Below are 15845 nucleotides of genomic sequence, written 5' to 3'. Positions count from 1 at the left end.
CAGCTCCCACAAAGAAGAACAAACCCAGGTTAAAATCAACATACTGTTGTAGAGTGGTATCTGTTTGGTCTACTTCGTCAACACTTATTGTCCTTTTATATCTGTTTTTAGAGACATCAGTAAATAACTTAAAGTCTCGGTGGTAGGATGCAGGTGCCAGAAACACAGGGGGCAATAGAAAAGATACATAGCATACGCCTGACCATCCAACAGGTAGGTGATAATATCCGTGGTTACCACAGATAAAGTAAGTATTGGGTGAGGCTATGAAAGTGCTATTATTGTGGAGTATAGTGGAGAAGTGTGGCTCAATGGTTAAAGCGGCAGACCCTGATGCAGAGGTCTAGCCCGGGACCAGGGTTCAATTCCCCGCCTCGGCGGGTCTTGGGCTCAAAAAATTCCACGGACCTGATAATTCTCGCCTCGGTGCCATTCCAATCATGGAGTCCCACTCTGCAACTCTGGGCAATAGCTTGCTTAATCTCCACAACGGCCCCCACAACGCTAAGGATGCCTGGCCTCCACCTTGGGGGTGCCCAGGAGTGGACGCCTCACAGGGAAAGCCAGGATGGGTTCCACAGTGGTATTCGTACAAGCGCCTTGAGACCCCTGCGGGTGAGTAGTGCGCTATACAAGTATCAATTTACATTACATGTACATTATTTGTACCCTCAATAGGCAGAATCACAGTACATTCACTTTTCCCCACTGGAATTCTTCCAACACTGCTTACACATAAATCTGCTTTAGCTCTAGTAACAGAAATCACAAATTGTTTATTACTAGGAAAAGTTCTCATATTTGTGAAAATATATGGCATTGAAATATTGTCCGGTTGATACTCTTCCCATTCCCATTTAGTCCCGTTGGCTTGAGGATAACCATCGTTGTCTTGGTAACATACTTTATTGAGGCGAAAAAGAAGCCCGCCTACTGTACGTTTCCCAGATGCAAACAAAAGCGCATACCAAGTTTGGCAAGAACCATTATGAGAAAAGGGAAGAGGAATAAAAGGTGTTCCTCCTTTCTTCTGATGTGCAGGTATCATCCCACACACCCACCAGTTGGTAGTATTTGTGGCATTGTGAGTATGATGCAACATCTGAATGAAGGTATTATTCAAGTAGGATTGTCGATGCTTCCATTCATGATAGGGAAGCGTGAAGTAGTGGTGTTCAACTGGTACCGGAGTAGTGGCAATCAAAAGTTCTCGAGCAGGAGCCACCTTCTCAACGAACCAGGTTATTACTGCTACAGCCACCATAGCAACAACAAACCCCATAGTACAAATGATCTTCCTCTTAGAAAGAGTGGATCTCATTGTGGACATGATCAGTTTATTTGTCAAAACAACCGTTGGAGCTCTTATCCCGGGGCAGCCGTTGATTTCTTCACCGAGGGTCAAGACGGGTGTCGCTACACTACACAGAACTGATCCCCCCCCCTTGCCACATCGGCATTCCGTTTCACTAACCCAGGGAGGTTGCTCAACCAGTCTTTTTCGACGATGCAGGCTCTTTCCGTGGTCTCAGTTGGTATCGGGATACTCCAGGAATCGTGTGGTCCGGGAAGACTTCCTCAGGTTCGTCAGGTGATATGGCCTGGCCTTTCTCTGTATCCAAGATGTCCCGATGGTCGATCAAAGCAACAGTATCCACCAAGGTAGACGGCACTTTCTTGCAGTGGGTGGAGTGCACCCAATTCCTCCTATTCGTTACTCGAACCGCAGTTCTCGTCGATAGGAGCACCTGCTCCGGGCCGCGCCACCTCGGTTCCAAGCTGCTCGACCTCTGGAACGATTTGATCATCACCTGATCTCCAGGCCGGAGTCCATGGCCTTCACCTGCAGACCTGTCCGAAAGAGCTTCTCGAACCTGTTGATGAATAGAGACCAAACTGTCAGTCAATTGTGCTAAATAGTCACTCATCAATACACACGGTACGTCGTGTAGGGGACGTGGCTTAGGAATTCCCCAAATGTTCATAGGCCTGCCGAGCACCACCTCATAGGGAGTAAGGCCAGACCGCGAATGTGGCACTGATCTAATGGACAACAGTGCCAAAGGTAACGCGTCTGGCCATTTCAGGGATGTGGAGGCTAGTATTTTCGCCAATTTTAATTTAAGTGTGGCGTTATACCTCTCCACTAACCCTGCTGATTGTGGATGAAAGGCGGCGTGGAACTTTTGTTTTATTCCTAACCCCTTCAAGACATATTCGACAACTTGCCCAATGAAATGGGGACCGTTATCACTCCAAAAAAATTTACAAACACCAAATCTAGGAAAAAATTCCTTCAAAAGCACCTTTGCAGTGGTGAGAGCTGTATTGTCCTTCGTAGGGTATGCCTCAATCCACTTACTGAAGGCGCATACCACTACTAGGACATACTTTAAGTTATTACAGCGCTCGAGCTGGATGTAATCCATTTGCAAGACTTCAAAAGCTGCAGTTGGCGTAGCAAACCCTCCTGTTGGAGTTTGTGTCCCTTTTCCAGGGTTATGCTGAAGACAAATCAGACAGGACTGTACCATCTTTTTAGCTGTGCTGGCAATTTCTGGATGCTCCCAAACTTGCGTAAGCAATTTCGTTATCGAGGAGGCTCCAACATGTGCCGGCCCATGTGCCATATGAATCATAGGTTGTAAATAAGCTGTCGGCAATCTCCACTTACTCATCTCTTTATTTCTCCAACAGCCCTCATCATCCAATGTTCCTTCCTTGGACCATTGCTCAATTTCTTCTGCAGAAGCAGATCTCTGCATATCTAGCACTTCCTGCCTGGTATCATGCCAGCGTTCAGCTTGTGACTTTACTACATACATGGACGTGGTGCTTCGCTGCATGGCAGTTTCACGGGCTGTTTGGTCTGCAAAAGCATTGCCTCGCCCTATCTTATCAACTATTTTCTTATGTGCGCTACATTTAACAATCGCTATTCTCTTCGGGTATGTTAAAGCAGTCAAGAGATTATGCACTAATTCTCCATGCATTCTCTGCACCCCATGGGATGTAAGAAAACCCCTCTCCTTCCAGAGTAGCCCAAAATCATGAGCCACTCCGAAGGCATAGCGACTGTCTGTATAAATGGTCACAGATAAGTGAGTACTGAGTTCACACGCTTGTGTCAATGCTATTAGCTCAGCTGCCTGAGCTGACTTCTGTGGGATACGAGCTGTCTCAACTACCGTCTGAAGTGTTGTAATTGCATATGCAGCTGACGTTGTACCATCTGGTAACTTCAAACAGGACCCATCAACCCATAGCTCCCCATCGACACTTAAAAGGGGCGTGTCTTGTAAATCAACACGACCCTTTGTCTGTTCCTCAGTAAGGAATATACAATCATGAGACTCCTGTGACTGAGACTGAGTCACCGGGTATGGCAACAAAGTGGCTGGGTTTAATGTCGCACATCTCTTTAGTGTAATGTGAGGGGCCAACAATGTCAATTCATATCCTGTCAGACGAGCGCTAGTTAAATGTTGCGTCTTCGTCTGATTTAAAAGGGCATCAACCGCATGGGGTACTAGCACCAACAGCTTATGTGACAAAACTATCCCTTCACTCTGACGTATTGACACAGCTGTTGCTGCAACTGAACGGAAGCACCCAGGTAACGCACGAGCAACAGGATCAAGAACTGCTGAAAAATATGCACAGGGACGATGTTTGTCGCCGTGTGTCTGCACTAAAACTGACAATGCGCATCCATCTTTCTCGTGTACATATAATGAAAAAGACTTCGTATAATCTGGAGTTCCTAACACTGGTGCTGAACAAAGAGCTTGTTGTAACTGTCGGAAAGCAGTCTCACACTCATCTGTCCATGGAAGGGGCATTGGGGTGTCTTTGGTTAAAAGTGCCAACAAGGGTTTAACAATATGTGAAAATCCTAATATCCATTGCCTACAAAAAGAAGTAAGGCCAATGAATGCACGGACATCTTTCTGAGTACGAGGCACTGGTGTGTCTAAAATGGCTTGAATGCGATCTGATGTAAGTGCACGTCCCTCCTTAGACAGAAGGTGACCTAAGTAGGTTACCTTCGGTCTACAATATTGCAATTTCTTTCGTGATACTTTGTGATGATGGGAAGCAAGAAAGGACAGCAAGGACAAAGTACATTTTTCACACTGTTCAGGGGTGTCAGCTGCCAGCAAAATGTCATCGACATATTGTATGAGAGCCACTCCTTCAGGCAAAACGAAAGAATCAAGTTGTCTTTTTAATGCTTGGCTGTAAATACTAGGACTCTCAGTATAGCCTTGAGGAACTCTACAGAATCTATACGATCGATTATTCAAAGTGAAACCGAACAAATATCGGCTATCAGGATTAATAGGGATCGAAAAGAAAGCATTCTTCAAATCTATCACAGAAAATGTAGTCGCAGTTGGGGGGACCAAAGTAAGAAGTGTTGTTATGTCAGAAACCACGGGTTATTGTGGTACTACAATCTTGTTAACTTCTCGCAAATCAATAATGAATCTGTAGACCTTAGTGTCAGTATCTTTTTTCAGAATAGGAAGAGTCGGACTGTTACAAATATTGTAGGGAACTTCCTCAACAACCCCCACTGCAATAAGATCACGAACAATACATGTGAGTGCTTCTTCACCTTCCTGTGAAATTTTGTATTGAGGCAAACGTGGCAACACAGCGCCCTCCTTGACACTAATATGTACTGGTGGAATAACCATTTGCCCTACATCAGTATCTGAAGTAGCCCACAAAGTACTAGGGAGTGAAGCTAATGCAATATCCTCTTTAACAAGACAAGCTCTCTCCGCCACAGGATGGTTGTCATTCAAGATAACACGGACACCTTCTGGAGAACAGCGTATCGTAGCCCTGAAACACTTAAGCATATCAAGACCCACAATATTGTCTGGTGTATTCGGGGAAAGCAAAAATGGACATGGAGCAGTAAATTTATCCACATGGAATGCAAGTGGTTGCGACAATGGGCTAAGGGAAGGGGTTCCATCGAAACCTATCGATGTAATGGTTAAGCCAGACAGGGGAGCCCTTGGAACCAATTGTTTAGACAAGGCACTACGAGTAGCTCCTGTATCAACCAGAAACTGATCAGTGGAGCCCAGAACATTTGCGGTAACATAGGGACCCCTCTGATCTACTGGAACTTCAACTGATTCCTTACCCCATCTTAGGCAATCCTATGCATGAGCAGAATCTTGAGAATCAGACGGCACATAATCACACATTTGATATTGGTTCCTTCTATCAAAAGTGTTAAACCCATCCTGTGGTACTTTAAAATTTGGGACCGCGTAGGAGGCAGGGCCCTACCCCTGTCTCTTCCGGTATTAGCAAACCGCGAATGGCCAATGCGGTATGTACAAGTGCTTTATATAACATTTCATTGATAAATGCACTATGTATACGATATTATACATCACTACGTGGGTTTCATCTTAGAGCGGTGGCCATCTTATGGTTGCCCTCACATAGGCTACATATTATGAAGCAAGTACGGGCCTTTAGAGCACATGTGCCTTCCTTTGACTTCTCTATGACCTGGGCAGCTTGACTCTGCTGCCCCAGGTCAGTCCGGTCTCACGAGCTCCCCGTCCTCTGGCCACCTGTGATTAGCATCAGGGCTTGACACACCATAAAGCCTTTACATTAAACACGAGCCTCCAGCTAATCTCTTTCACACCTGACTGTTCCTGCTTTATGGCTTGTTTCCCAAACAGGAGATGCTCATGTTTATTGGGGCCTATCGATATCTGATGTGGGATCTGAGCCTCGCTGGGTAAATAATTGTGGGCTGGTTGAACAGGAATGTGGGATTGTCACCATGACTCTGCCTTTTCTTTGAAGCCAAAATATGTGAATGACCACTTGTAAAACAGGGGCGGTGTTGCCCAAAGCGTAATATTCTGTATAAAATAGAAGACTGGTTTTTGTTCTGCAGACTGCCTCATTCAGTTGCTAAGGCTTCTGTGCAACGTAGTCTCACTCATTTGAGTTTAATAAAGATGTCTTTTTCATATTTCAGCTTCTTCTGCCAAGTTCTTTGTTACATTACCATGAGAGCGTCTTTTATAATACTACAGCAACAGGATAACCCGAAGTCATAGGGTGCTATCCCTGGCACCGCTGGGGTCCTAAAATCCCCGGTACTTCAATCCTGCCCACGCATATTAGTATCAAACCTAGCACGATCACCTGAGTTTCCTCTAGGCCCTGAATATCCTGGTCGAGTTCTCATTTGTCCCCGACCACGTGTATACTGCGGAGCACGTAGTGCTGGGCAATCCGAAGCCCAGTGGCCAAATTTCTTACAGTATGCACACTGGTCAGCAGACAAATTCGAACGAATATAAGAAGTGAGAGCTGAACCATAAGACCCACGTCCACCTCTATTGCTACCTCTGAAAGACGGACCATAAGCCTGAGCCAACATAATTTTCGTTTTCAATTCTTTAGTCTTTTTGTCCTCATTACCCTTTGCCTCTAATTCCTGGCGCTCATAATACTGGGCCATAGTCAAAAGGGAGACCGGGGAAGACGTGGTCCATGAACTCTCACTGGCCTTTAGGCGACTAGCTATTCCTGGCAACAGGTTTGCAACATATTTATCGACAAACAGATGTCTGCCTGTGTCATCTGTCAAAGACTGGCCACTAAAACCGTGGAATGCTTCTTCAAAGCGTGTAAAGAAATCAGAGACCGATTCATCCGCCTTTTGCTTACAAGATGCTAAAACAGTCCAATCTATCTTTTTAGGGGGAATAATCATTTTCAACTTAACTAGTATAGCTGCAGGGAGATCTAAAATTAACTGACATGGCTTCTGTGCGGGTTCTCTTTCGGCATCCATTCGTTCTAAGTCTTTCCATAATGCCCCAAAAGCTACCTGATCATCAATTTTACGAACAGTTCTCCACATATCAGGTGGTAATATCAATCCGAAAAATAAATCAATATCAGGCAAAGTCATAGTGCAAGAACTAATAGCACCTTCAACTTCCTCATAAAAAGCAGCTGGATTTTTCCGCGGATCAGGCAATGCAGTTTTAAGTGCCATAACATCCGTCCTATTCCAAGGAGTGTAAACCCAATTATAAATAAAATAACCCTTTGCATCAAGAGAGGCCTTATCATCGCTTGTACCCTGTCCTTTAGGAGGAACATACAAGGGCGCGGCCTCCCGCATAGGTTTCGCATGGACTATCATAATCTTATCTGTTCCGGAGGTAGAAGCTTGTGCCATGCCGGTCTGAGAGTTCTGCACAGCCCCGTCTGCAGTCTTTTTCTCCTCTCGCAAGCGGACTGCATCAACACGAAGTTTAACCAAACGCCTGATTGTATCAGCCACCTGGGAGAAAACAAAAAGACCATCACGCATTTGCTTATAATCATCTGTTATATCCTTAGGCTCTAACTCCTCAGAATATTTCCTAAACAACTCAAGGACCTCTCCGGCAAACACCTCAGTAAAATACAGATGCTCCCTTTCATACCACCCTCTCATACTGTCAAGAATTTAAGGGGCGGTGGCAGTTCCATGAGCTGCTTTACGAGCAGCAGATCGGAGCTGAGACGAGCGTGCAGCAGTTAACATAGAACGAGTTTCTCGCGTCTTATCTTCCTCCAAACTAGAGTCCTCATCTAACTCATGGGGGGCAGAAGGAACAGTATACGGAGGTGGAGGACGATCTAATAATAAGGAATCATCTTGTGGTTTATTAAGTATAGGATAAAGGGGCCTCCGAACAGGGTATTGGCCAGTTACCTGTAAAGCGCGCACCCTATCTTCTCTCTCCTTCAACTCTTTCATTTCTTTGTTCTTTAACTCTAATGCTTTCACATAAACGTTTTTCTGCTGTTCTTTTTCAATCAAGGCTTGCTCACGTTTTATCCGTTCACGCACTTCTTTCTCCCACATTCGTACACAATCAAACATATCGTGCCTAGTCTTTCGTTTAAACATACATTGCTCCACATACTCAATCTTTCGTAAATCAAATGACCCATACATAGGCCAACGCAACTCAGGATCCTTACGCGTGTATTTATTCCATAATGTGCTGTACATTATAGAAGAAAGACCATACTTAATGTACATATCCCTATTAGGCGTCCCCTCCGGGGGGGCCAGTTGTGCTTCATTAAGACTCAAAGTATTATAATCAAAGTAGCACTTAAGGTACCTTTAGTACGATGTGCCGTTCAAATCAATTCAGTTAGAGAAAATTCTCCTCATTACCTGCCTATGTGAATTGCAAGTCACATATGTCAAAACAAACCAAGTTGGCCAACACAAATATACAATCTCAAAGCCACAGTAAGCGTTGCTTAACTACCTTACCAATCACAGGCATCAAAACCAACAGCAAGCGCCGCAGAAGGACACTTACCAATCACTTGGTGTCCAGATTCATCCTGCCAAGTTCTAAAATCGACCAAATGGTCACTGCATGGCGAATCAACAGAAGAGATCTCAGTCGAGGACCGGCACCACCTGGATGGTCAGATCAGAAAGAAAGGAAAAGCCGCCGTGGATGCCAAGACTCGGGTCTTATCGGGCAGTGATCACGTCCAGAGCGAGATTCCAATCCTTCGTCGCGACCAATCCTTCGGGCATCCGAGTGCTCGATGAGCCCCACGAGTTGGGCGCCAATTTGTAGAAAATAGGCCTCAGCTAGGCCTACCAGTGCAAGGGGTTCGCCCTTCTCTGCACAGAGTCCTCAGACTATTGGAAAGAAGTTGGCACAGAAACTGAAATAGAAAATACAGAGTTTAATAAACCTCATGAGGTGGAACTACATTCAGACAGCACCCTTCGGTATTGAATGAAGTAGCACACTGAACAGCAGGGCCATGGTCCTTTTATACCCACACAGGGGCTAAAAGAAGACAGTACAAGTATACTTGAGAGGAGTTATGCACATATATGGTCATACAGAAACTGCACAGTCGACAAGTGGGAGGAGTTGACAGTTTGCTAACACTGGTAAACATATCCTGACAGTTACATGCTACTAGCAGCTGCAAACTCAACTGGGCATGTGCGGAAGTAGGAGATACTAAATATAGTTTGTTGCTAGGCAGATTACAAGAGCAGTCAACACTAAGGGAGGACAAAGCACATGGTGAGCACATGGCAAACAAAATGGCTGCCAGAAATACAAAATGGATTCTACAACATGGACAAGATAGCCTCTAAATACCAGATGGATTCCGCTAATGCTAATCCAATCGCTGCCAATTTACAACAGCTGTGATCTCTGATACAAACGCTGACAGGCACAGTAAAGGAACAGCCTGTCAGGCGTGTAGCTGTGATTTCTGATACAAGCGCTGACAGGCACAGCTTTAAAAAAATGAGAAAGAAAAGGAATAGCCATAATTGCTGCCCTCTGGTGAATAAATAACATATTCTTACTGGATCAACACATCTTATTCTTCTTCAGTGTCACCTTTTAGTGCAGATCATCTATAATGTGCATGTCGCCATTTATGCTTGCAACCGCATCCAGTGTGTGCCAGTAAAGTTTTTTATATTATGACAACTGTGACTACTTTTTTTATTACATTTTATTGTGTTGGATCCAGTAGGTGATGTCAGAGACTGCTTTATTTTAGTTTACTTTGTGTTTCATTGGTATATACGTTAAAGAAGCAGTTCCTTATAGAAGTCATGGAAGGTGTGATGGCACCCACCCAGCTCCTTGGAACACCTGGTGAGCCTGCAGTGCTATGGGAGGATTGGAAGGAAGGATTCCAGGCATATGTGGAGGCCATTGGTGGTGATATATATACAACGTCGTGCAAATTGTCCATATTGAAGCATTGCTTAGAAGCAGAGGGACGTCAAATTTTAAAATACTTACCGCTTTTACCGGAGATGAGGAGGATTCTGATAACGATGAAGATGAAACAGCATTAAAAAAAACTGAACATAAATTATGGTAAAAGAATAAATGTAGTTGTAGAAATATTTACATTTTTGCAGAGAATCCAGATGCCTGGGGAATCTATAGACACTTTTTTGGCTATTCTGCGTAGATTGGCATCGACATACGACTACAAAGGTTTCGTAGAAGAGGTGCTGCGGGATCAACTGGTGCAGAAGATTTTGGACAAACGAACACAGGAAAGGATACTAAACACTGAAGATCTGACATTAATAGAGGCAATGGAGATAGCTAAAGAGCAGAGAATACGGAAGAAGGACTTTACGAACTGGCATCAGGTGGAGCAGGGAAAGTTGAGTCTGTTCAAGCAAAGTCATTGAGTGTTGTTAAAAACAAAAAAGAGACTGCTCCATTACCGGAAAGTTGGATGGATCAGAGGGGCTACACGTGTTTAAGTGTGAGTTAAGAGGGCACATTGCTACTGATCCTAACTGCCCTGCAGTGGGGCAAGTGTGTAGAAGATGTGTAGAAGATGCAAAGCCAAGGGGCATTTTGCCAGAATGTGTAACAGGAAAGGGTTTTTTACCCAAACCCAAGGTTGCTGTTCGTATGGTAAGTGAAAGTGGCCACGAAGGTCTGGAAGGAGATTCATTTATTTTACACATTAGTGAAGTGGGAGTTTCTCTGAGACAATACATCCTTACTGTGCTATCAAGGTGGATGGGATAGAAGTACGCAGTGGAGGCTGCCATACACAAAGAGTGGTGGGGTGAATAGGAGGGGATGTAGGAAGAGAGCAAGAGGGGTGTGGGGAAGGGGGAACAAGGAACTTTAATAATAATAAAAATGAAAAAAAAAGTTACATTTACCTGCTGCCACAGACTCCCTGTCCAATTCCTCGCAGAGCAGCACAGGGATTGGCCTGACCGGGCTGAAAAAGACACTCCCCTCAGGTGAAGGAGTCTGTGGGGTTTCTCTAACCCGGCTGTTCAATTCAGGGTTAGAGAAGCATAAGTGCACATGTGTGTTTTGGTCGGCCTGAGACAGCCTGCCAAACACATATTCACGCTTCGAGAATGCACATAGCACTCTTCCTCCCCCATCACATGCCCCGGCCCGCTCCTCCCTGCACACACCGGCTGAGCCAACTGCTTAAAAATAAAACGATAATGAATATCATTTAATTTTTTTGCTGCTGGCTCTGAGCCAGTGGGGCAACGCTCCTTCGCAATTACAGAGGTGCCACCCCTGGAGGTATGCACCATGGCAGATTCTGGTGCACTCTAACCATGATCAGAGGACAACATCTGGAAAAATATCCTCATCTCAAATTATTTGAGCCTGATCTTAAACTTGTAGCTTAAGGGAACAAGCCATTAGAGTTGTTGGGATATTTTGAGGGGGTGTTGGAGTTTCAAGAAGTGGAGATGCATTTTTAGGTGTACATTGCCAAGAAAGGATTGTGTTTGCTGGGGTGGTCTCAACAAAGGGACTTCTTGATAAGGCTTGATCCCAACCATCCATGAACAAGTTCTGAGTGCACAGACAAGTGTAAGCAGGGTATGTGATATGAAGTGGCAAGAGAAATATACGTAGGTCTGCAAAAGCGATTTGGGGGTTGATTGAAGGTTTTTTCACAGGATTATATTGAATGAAGGAGCAAATCCAAGGGTGCATAAACGTCATACTGTACCATTAGTGATGTGGGAGCCCTTGAAGAAGGAGTTACAAAAGTTGTGTGAGACTGGGATAATTGAGGAAATTGAGGCCTCGGAGTGGTTGGCCTCTGTGGTTCTAGCCAAGAAATCTAATGGGGAATTGAGGATGTGTGTCAACCTGAGGGATTTGAATCAGGCCATTTGGGTTGACAGACATCCTCTGCCTAATATTGGGGACATGCTGACGACAATTAAGGGTGCAAGAGTATTCTCTACCCGGGATTTGTCATCAGCCTATCAAAAGATAATGTTACATCCAGACTCCGGTCATCTCAGGTCTTTTGTAAACTCTGAAAGGTCGTACAGGTTCAAGCGCATGCCCTTCAGTCTGGCTTCAGCTTCGGCTGCTTTACGGAGAGCAATGCACCAGTTATTCAAGGGACAAGATAACGTGACATTTTTTCAAGATGACATACTGATTTTTGCAGAAAATGTAACAAAGCATGATGACGTTTTGTCTAGTGTACTGAGTATTTTGCAACATGGTGGATTAACCATAAAGTTGAAAAAGTGCAAATTGAGGTCAGTGGTGTGGAATACCTGCGTCATTGGCTGGACGAAGAAGGGGTGTCTCCTAAGTTGCAGTTGGTAAAGGCCATAGAGGATGCCCGGTCGCCATTGGAAAAGGACCATTTGAGATCCTTTTTGGGGTTGGCCGAATTTTACTCAAGGTTTATCCCTAAGTTTGCAGACAAGACTGTGTGCATGCGGGGATGGATGGTAAAAAAATGCAAAGTAGGTCTGGTGTCCTAAATGCGAGCAAGAATGTAAGCAACTTAAAAAGAAGATTGCGTCTGCCCCTGCTCTCAAGCCCTTTGATATCCATGACAGGAGTATAGTGTGCACTAATGCCAGTGTCGTTGGGTTGGGAGCTGTACTTATACAGCTAAGCCAAGGGAGAGAGGTGACTATTGCTTATGCATCAAGAGCATTGAAAGATGCTTAACGTATGTATTCCAAAATTAAGAGTGATGTGCTGGCATGCTAGTGGGGGGCTGAATCATTTCAAGAAATTTCTGTGGGGAGCACAAGTTTTGGTTCACACCGATCATCACCCCTTAGTTGATGTGTTTACCAATAAAGGTACCAATTTATTTTCAGCTAGGATTATGCGGTGGGTCTTGAGAATCATGGAATTCTCATATACCAGGGAGTACATGCCCGGGAGAAAGAACATAGTGGCCAATTGTTTATCGAGATTGCTGGTGGAGTGTCCAGGTAATGAAGAGATTGATGATTGTGGAGAGATGGTGGCTAGTGTTTTTGCACTCACAGAAGGTTGTATTGAGCATGAGGAGTGGCTATGAGCTGTGAAGGAAGATGAGATTTTGCAGGAGGTTGTGAAGTACATCTTCTGGATGGCCATCTAGAGGGAAGGCTTCTGAAGAGGTGGAGTCATTCCGGAACATAAGCACTGAATTGTCCATGGACAAGGGTATTTTGTTAAGAGGAGATTTAAGGTCACGCATTCTGAGTCTGGCACATGAAGGTCACCTGGGCATGCGTGCGTCTAAGCATAGAATAACAGCTGAATATTGGTGGCCAGGAGTGGACAAATATATGGAAAGGGAGGTTAATGATGCCCACATAACCCAAATAAGGAACTTGGGACTTAGAACATTTTCTGCCAAAAAGTGCTTTGAGAACAGAGAGGAGACCAGGACCTATGCATGTGCATGGAGCGATAAATCTCAAAAGACGGTGACTTATCTTCCAGTGGTAGTAGAGAAGATGGATGCCCCATGGAAAAAAATTGGGTTGGACCATTTAATGTGTTGGGTGCTTGTCCTGTGTATGCATTGGTTATTGTTGATTACCATTCAAGGTGGCCTGAGGTGGAGCTCATGAATCAAGTAACAACTTGGGATGTAATAAAAGTCTTGGAAAAATTGTGGGAAAGAGAAGGTGTTCTGGAGATCACTGTAATCGACAATGGTGTGCAATTTGTATCTCCGGCCATGAGACTATTTTTACGTTATGATGATGTGGAACACATCAGGTCACCTGTATATTATTCACAAAGTAATGGCCTTGTGGGAAGGTGAAATAGGACGTTGAAGGAAGGTATTCAATTGGCCATAATTAAGGGTGAACAATGGAGAGTTGCAGTGCATAAGTTGGTGTGTTTATTGAACAACTCCCTACATTGTTACGGGCAAGATACCATTTGAGGTCATGAGGGGAAGGAAATCCGGAGCATTGTTGGCCAAGGGGATGCTGAGAGAAAGAGAATGTGGAGAGATACCCGTAGAATCCAAGGGTGAGATCATGGGATTGCTGGTTGTTGGTGATTAGGTGCGTGTAAAGAAAGGCTGGAAGGAAGTCAAAGGGTTTGTCAAGGTTTTCCAAACCACTTCAAATTAAGAAGGTGAACCGTTACACCATCCTGTTGAGTGATGGGAATGTGTGGAATATCAAGAAGGTGGGGAAGGTGCCTGATTGTTTTTTATTTGGAGAGATGTTGGAAGGAGGACCACCGGGGAGTCGGGGGGACTGCTCCAGCCACCTCCCTTCCGCAAAGTTATAGCCGAGCGCCGCTGAGAAGCCTCCTAGGAGAGGTCCTTCTCCTGAGATCGTACTAGGCCCAGTAACACCACCACACAGGACTCTGTATCAGTTGCTTATCTTGGTTCTTTATCAAAGGTAGCACATTCAATATTTACAGTGGGATCAAGTGATCCAAAAAGAGTCTCAATGTCTTTAGGGGGATCGGGTAGCGGGTCAGTCTCAGTACCAGCCAGGTACGGGGAGGCTCTGCGCCAGACCTTGCGTGCTGGTCTCAAAGTAGCTCGGACGTGGAGAGCCCGACGGCGTCTGCAGGGCTCGGGTGGTAGTTCCGCTTGGGTCGAGCCGCGACACAGTCAGCAGGGCTCCGGTGGTAGGTCCGCTTCGGTCGAGCCGCGACGAGGTCAGCTGGGCTCTGATGGCAAGTTCAACAAGGTCGGGCCGCGACAGCGTCAGCAGGGCCCCAAAGGTTTGTGAAGGTCTTTAAGCACGGTGGAGCCGCGACGTCGTCAGCAGGGCTCAGGGTGTAGTTTCAGGATGAGTCTTTCTCCGTAGGGTCAGCCGCGATCCGATCAGCAGGGCTCTGGACTCCGGGATACAACTGTTGTCTTGTTGCCGGGTCGCCCCAGTTATAGGACTGGAGCCCTTTGATGTCCGGACCCTTGCGCCCGGGGGGCGGAGAGGCCGGGTAGGGAGCGGCCAGACACCCAGCAGGAGAGGCGCCAGGCCCCAGAGAGCTGTGGGGCGATCGCACCTAGGTGTGGAAGGACGGTTGGGGGTCCCATCGATACTGCCCTCCGCCGGGAGTGGGAAGGGTTCACGTGGTATCCCCCGGGCCAGGGGTTGGCGCCTCGATGTCGGGCCTCGCTGGGACCGAGGCCGGGTGGAGCGGGGTCACGTCGGTGGTTACGTAGAGTGACGTACAATCCAAAATGGAGGAGCCCCGAGGTACATGGGACCTTGTGCGGCTTAGCGAGGGGGAACAGGACCACGCCACGAGGCCGGCTCCAACACGCGTCCCCCCCAGCTGAAGGCAGGGAGAGTCACCCATCTCCTTGGGGGTTCTCCTCGCCGAGGCGGAAGAATCTGGACAGACCGTCAGCATTGGCGTGGTCGTTGCCGGGCCGGTGCTCCACAGTGAAGTCCATCCCTTGCAGCAAGATGGACCATCGCAACAGCTTGGGGTTCTCGCCCCGCATTTGCATTAGCCACCGCAAGGGCCGGTGGTCAGTTTGGACCCTGAAGTGGGTGCCGAAAAGGTAGGGCCGGAGCTTCTTGAGAGCCCATACCACAGCGAAGGCTTCCCGCTCAATGGTGCTCCACCTCTGTTCCCGTGGCAGCAGTGAGCGGCTGATTAAGGCCACAGGTCGGTCGAGGCCCTCGGCGTCCATCTGAGAGAGGACCGCCCCGACCCCGTACTCCGATGCATCGGTCTGAACCACAAATTCCTTGCTGTAGTCAGGGGCCTGTAGCACAGGGGCAGCACACATGGCCGCCTTGAGGGCTTCAAAAGCGGTCTGACAGCGGGGCGTCCAGTGCACCGCCTTGGGCTGTTTCTTGGAAGGGAGCTCCGTAAGGGGCCCCACAATGCTGCCATACTCCTTAATAAATCACCGGTAGTAGCCTGTGAGGCCTAAGAAGGCCCAGACAGCGGTTTGGGTTGCGGGGGGCTCCCACGCCTGGATGGCATCGACCTTTAACTGGAGGGACGCCACCTGGCCACTCCCCACCT

This window comes from Triturus cristatus, chromosome 8, assembly GCF_964204655.1.
Source record: "Triturus cristatus chromosome 8, aTriCri1.1, whole genome shotgun sequence".
NCBI classification, from domain to species: domain Eukaryota; kingdom Metazoa; phylum Chordata; class Amphibia; order Caudata; family Salamandridae; genus Triturus; species Triturus cristatus.
The sequence above is the reverse complement of the archived record's forward strand: the minus strand, read 5'-3'. Positions refer to the sequence as shown.